This window comes from Pelophylax lessonae (genome assembly GCF_965119305.1).
Source record: "Pelophylax lessonae genome assembly, chromosome: 8".
NCBI lineage: Eukaryota > Metazoa > Chordata > Amphibia > Anura > Ranidae > Pelophylax > Pelophylax lessonae.
The window spans coordinates 90,049,382-90,055,291 of NC_138775.1; positions in this window are offsets into that span (position 1 = coordinate 90,049,382).

Sequence of the window (5,910 nt, forward strand, 5' to 3'; positions counted from 1 at the left end):
TGCCTATCAGTCAGCAGGTCTTCACTTTCTGACCCCCCCCCCCACACTAGACTGCCCAGTAATGTTGTTCAGTTCATTGTTCTTTTGGATCAAGTCTTTTCAATGAACTGTATGAATCGATTCATCTGACTGAACGGATTCATTTGAACAGTTCACTACTGACTCAATAGGAGACAGGTCTGCTAATATGATCCTAGAATTAGAGAGCTCAGCCCCTCCCTGCAACCAATCAGCCGGCTCACAGCACACTGACAATCAAGAACTGGAAACAAACCTACAACAGTTCTGAGTCAAGAGTACACCATTACACTGAGCCAAAGAATCATGAGTCCCAGTTAGAACACAATACACTGAAAGACTCAATGAATCATGAGTCACCACCAGTAAAACAATACACTAAATCAATGATCAGGTAGCAGCAGTGATAAGGTACAGACAGCCTAATGAGCCTATTAGTTCACACCAGAGAAACGCAGTTCCAGATCCTTTTCTGCATGCATGTTTTTTGATGCAGTCAAGTGCATTTTTCTCCCCTCGATTTTCTTAACCCTAAATAAGGACATGTGTGTTCCAGTGCGTTTAGGTGTGTTCCAGTGCATTTTTGATGCCTTTTACAGCGTTCCAGTACAGTCCAGTGCAGAAAAAATGCAGCATGTTCTACTTTTTTTTTCTGGAATTGGAACGCACTGGCACTTCAGGGACTGGTGTGAACTATGCCATTGAAACCATATACTTTCCATGCATTTTTTGATGCAGAAAAAAAAGCGAACTGGACTGCATGTAGTGTGAACTGGCCCTTAAAAAGCAAGTTTTTTTTCTTTCCTTTTTTTTTAAATTAAACAGTCAAGAAACCATATGGAACACTGCAATAGTTATAACACATAACATCCAATTAACCCCTTCTGGACCGGAAGGTTTTGCCCCCTTAATTACCAGGCCATTTTTTGCAATTCAGCACTGCGTTACTTTAACGGACAATTGCGCGGTCGTGCGACACTGTTCCCAAATAAAATTGATGTCCTTTTTTTCCCACAAATAGAGCTTTCTTTTGGTGGTATTTTATCAACTGTGTTTTTTTTTTTTTTTTGTGATTCTGAAAAAAAAAATATATATTTTTCACATTTAGCTATACAACATTCCCAAAAAAAAAAAGAAAAGGAAAAATCCAATTTTTATTATATTATTATTTTTTTGGTTAAAAAAATCCTAATAAGCGTATTTTGATTGGTTTGCACAAAAGTTATCGTGTCTACAAACTAGGGGAAAAATGTATGTCATTTTTATTTTAGTTAATTTTTTTTACTAGTAATGGCGGTGATCAGTGATTTTTAGCAGGACTGCGACATTGCGGCGGACAGATCGGACCCCTAACTGACATTTTTGGGGGGACCAGTGACATTACTGCTAAAAGTATGCACTGTTACTGTAATAATGACACTGGCAGGAAATGGGGTTAACTCAGGGGCGATCAAAGGGTCAAGTGTATGCCTAGGGGGTGTTTTCTAACTGTGAGGGGGATGGGCTTGTGGAATTAACACAGAGACCTGTGAGACTAAACAGGAGGATCACAGGCGCTCTGTGCTGATTCCTGAGAGAACAACCGTCTGCCGTGTTTACAACAGCAGACTGCTGTTCTCTCTCCACGGGGAGTGATCGCGGGTGCCCGGCAGCAATCACAGCTACCGTCTCCGTGAATCAGCTTCCCCACTGGCTAATGGCGAGTCAGCGGCCGCAGTATATATGCGACGGGCAGTCGGCAAGCGGTTAATTACAACTCTAATCATACTGATCAAAAAGGAAGGAAAGGGTTAAATACTTCATAGGTGACGATTTAAAAGCCTGTACAGGACATCAGTTTAGAATTAACCATGAATTATTTTTCTAGAATTGTCGCTCTCACTCTGACGTTTGTTGTGACACCTAACGTGTGAAGCAATCATCGTTTACGTACACTAGGGATGATCAAACTTTTCAAAAGTTCGGTTCGGCCAGAACATCCGAACTTCCCGAAAGTTTGGCCCGGATTTCAGAACCCCATTGAAATCAATGGGACCCGAACTTCGGTAATCAAAAAACACCATTTTGAAGCCCTAAAACCCAATAAATGCCCCTAAAAAGTGCCTAGGGTTCTGGGTCATACCCCAGGGACTATTAATCACACAAAAAAAAGTTCTTAAAAATTGTAATTTTTGATAGAGAGCCAATTATTGAAAAAATTAAAAAAAAAAAAAAATGTCTTTGGATTTAGTATCTGGGGGGTCTAAAAGGTGTACCTGTGAAGTTTCAGCTCTGTAGTGTGTCCAGAACCAGAAAAAAAAAAGATCGTATTATGTCACTTATAGAACAGGGATATGGCTTCCCTATTTTCACACCTTGCCGGTTTAGTAGCAGGCGTTTTTTTGGGCATTTTTTGGGGTCTTTTGAGGCAGGCAAAACATCTGAACTTGTGTATAGGGGTATATATACACACATACTTATATGTATATATACACCTAGACATATATAGGTGTGATAGTAGCAGAAATATATGCTTGTGCTAATGAAATAATTAACACTAATATGGCTCCGCTCCTATAACACCTATATATGTGTAAGTGTAAAATACATATAAGTGTGTGTGTATATATACCACTATACACAAGTTCAGATGTTTTCCCTGGCTCCAAAAACCCCCAAGAAATGCCTGCAACAACCCACCTGTGCGTTTTTTTTTTTGGCGCTAGCGTTTTTTTGGGCATTTTTTTGGGCGTCTTTGGAAGCAGGCAAAACATCTGAACTTGTGTATATGGGTATATATACACACATACTTAAATGTATATATATACACCTAGACATATATTGGTGTGATAGTAGAAGAAATATATGCTTGCGCTAATGAAATAATTAACACTAATATGGCTCCACTCCTATAACACCTATATATGTGTAAGTGTAAAATACATATAAGTATGTGTGTATATATACCACTATGCACAAGTTCAGATGTTTTGCCTGCCTCCAAAAACCCCCAAAAAATGCCTGCAACAACACACCTGGGCATTTTTTTTTTGGCGCTAGCGTTTTTTTGGGCATTTTTTTGGACGTCTTTGGAAGCAGGAAAAACATCTGAACTTGTGTATATGGGTATATATACACACATACTTAAATTTATATATACACCTAGACATATATAGGTGTGATAGTAGAAGAAATATATGCTTGCGCTAATGAAATAATTAACACTAATATGGCTCCACTCCTATAACACCTATATATGTGTAAGTGTAAAATACATATAAGTGTGTGTGTATATATACCACTATGCACAAGTTCAGATGTTTTGCCTGCCTCCAAAAACCCCCAAAAAATGCCTGCAACAACACACCTGAGCGTTTTTTTTTTTTGGCGCTAGCGTTTTTTTGGGCATTTTTTTTTGGGTTCTTTGGAAAGCCCATTTCTTGGCCCATTGCATTTTGGTCGGTTCTGGTTGCCGAATTTTTCAGCAAAAAGTTCTAAATTCGGCCGAACCTCGAACAGTCAATGTTCGGGTCGAACCGATGGTTGACCCGAACCGTTCGATCATCCCTAACGTACACGTGCATGCCCTATGCACATTTATTCACATGTGGATATCGGGGTCGGTGGGGATGGTTTTCGTTTTTATTTATTATCACTTATTTTTTTTACTTAACAAGGATCTGCCAACCTTCTGTGAATAAGAGTCTTCTGAGTCACATCATATAATCATCATATAAGGTTGAGTCAGATCCGGAGCTTCGGATCAATGGCTTGTCAGCAGACTCAGCAAGTGACCCGAAGAATCGATTCATGAATCGGTTCATTTCAATGAGTAGTTTGAAATGAACCGATTCACATGAAAGAACCAAATTTCCTATCACTACTGCCCAGATCTCCAGCTAATTGCCCAGGAAAAACTCTCAGTTCTCTCCTCCATAGAAAGCAGGATATTGTGGGTCCTGTAGTCGACAGTGTATTGACCCCTGTGATACAATGTTCCTCAGGGACTACGTGTCCCTTAATTCTCTCCTGTTGCATCATCTGTCGCGGGAAAGGGAAGGGGCAGCTTCTCTCTTCATTCTTCTCCCCTGTGTTGCGGCTGCTGCTAGACTGCACTGTGCAGAAGCCCAGTCACTTTGCCCCATATGGTGGCGGCCATGCACCTGGGTACAAACAGCTTATGCAATGCACACAGCAGGCACATCTTAGACCCGATTCACACTAGCGCAACTTGTCAGGCGACTTGTCAGCCTGACAATTCGGGCTCCCTCGCGGTCCATTGACTGCTACAGGACCCGTTCTAATAGGAGCGACACAAGTCGCTCCGACTTAGAAAAAGGGTCCTGTACTGCTTCTGGGCGACCTCGGAGCAACTTGCATAGACTTCTTTAATGTGAAGTCCCTGCAAGTCGCTCCGAAGTCGTGGTGCATGGGAATGCACAAGTCGCCCCCGAAGTAGTACAGAGTCGTGCCGCCCCAGTGTGAACCGACTCTAATATTGAATAGTTTCTTTGGGCCCAGCTTGGTCTAAATGAACTATTTAAACATCACTAAAAACTGGAGATCAGCTTAAAGCGGAGTTCCGGCCACATACACATTTTTGAGATAAAAATCCCCCCCTAATCCTAAGCTATCCCCAATTACACTAATACTATTCCCACATTACAGTAGAGTACAGTAATTGAATATAGATAAATTATTACCTTTAAAATTGATTGTAGAGCGCGGCCATCTCCGGTGTGGGCGTCTGAAGCCACTGTGTCCCCCGCTGTGTCCCTTTTCCTGGTTTCTGGCTACCCAGAATGCCGATCGCAATCTTGCGCATGCGCTGTAGATTGCGATAGGCAATCAGAGTAGCGGTCGGCCATTCCCATTGCATCCTGGGATGGATGACACACATCTCCCAGGATGCAATGCGAAACCGGAAGTGACGTCCGGGGCCCCGGCCGCAGAAGGAGGAAGTTGGACAGAGATGCCCCTAAAATAAGGTAAGTGACCCCAAAAAAATAAATAAAATGAATGTCCAATTGTTTTTTAACATGCTTTTCCCTACAGGAATCAGAAAAGAAGAAAATTAAGCCAAAACTCCGCTTTAAGCACACTTTCTAAAACATTTTTGTTTTAAAAAAGGTAAAAAAATTATCAGCTGCATGACTCCCTGGATGACATGGACACAATTTTACACAGGCACAGCAAACAGCAGTTCTTGGTGAATATTCTAAAATGGACTGGAACAAAAACAGTAAGGCCCCTTTCACACGGGCTTTCCGATGCGGTCCACCTGTCAGTTTTTTCAGGCGGACCTGATTGGATGCTCCATGCACCCCTATGGAGCGGCAGATGTCAGTGGTGACATGTCCGCTGGCACCCACTGCTATCCGATCCTGTCCGTGAAATCCAGACGGATGGTGACCCTATTTTCCATCCGTCTGTTGGATCGGATGGGATAGGAGCGGATGAAAAGGGACCGTCTGTCTCCCATAGAGGAGAGCGGGGATCTGACACGTCCATCTCTGCACAGTGAGCGGAGATAGAGCTGTCATCCGCCTGCTCAGCGGGGATCGGCGGATCGATCCCCGCTGAGCAAAATGGAGTCCACTGGGCGGAAAGCACGTGTGAAAGGACCCTAAAACAAAAAGAGAAGAAGAAAATAAATTGTTGTGACTTATCAACCTACTAATACACAGGCTCACGGACCTGGAGCAACCTACTGCTGCCCAGGCACCAAACTCTTCACAAAATAAAGCCCTCTCACCAAACAGGAGCCGTCTTTGAGAGTTCAGTGCTCCCCAGTCTGACATGCACAGAAACTGGCTCCAGGGTGCAGCAAAATCTCTGTGTAGGCTAGGAGTTTTATAAGACTCAGAATAACCAATAGTTTTTATTTTCCTTAAAAAATTAATAAAGGTCGCT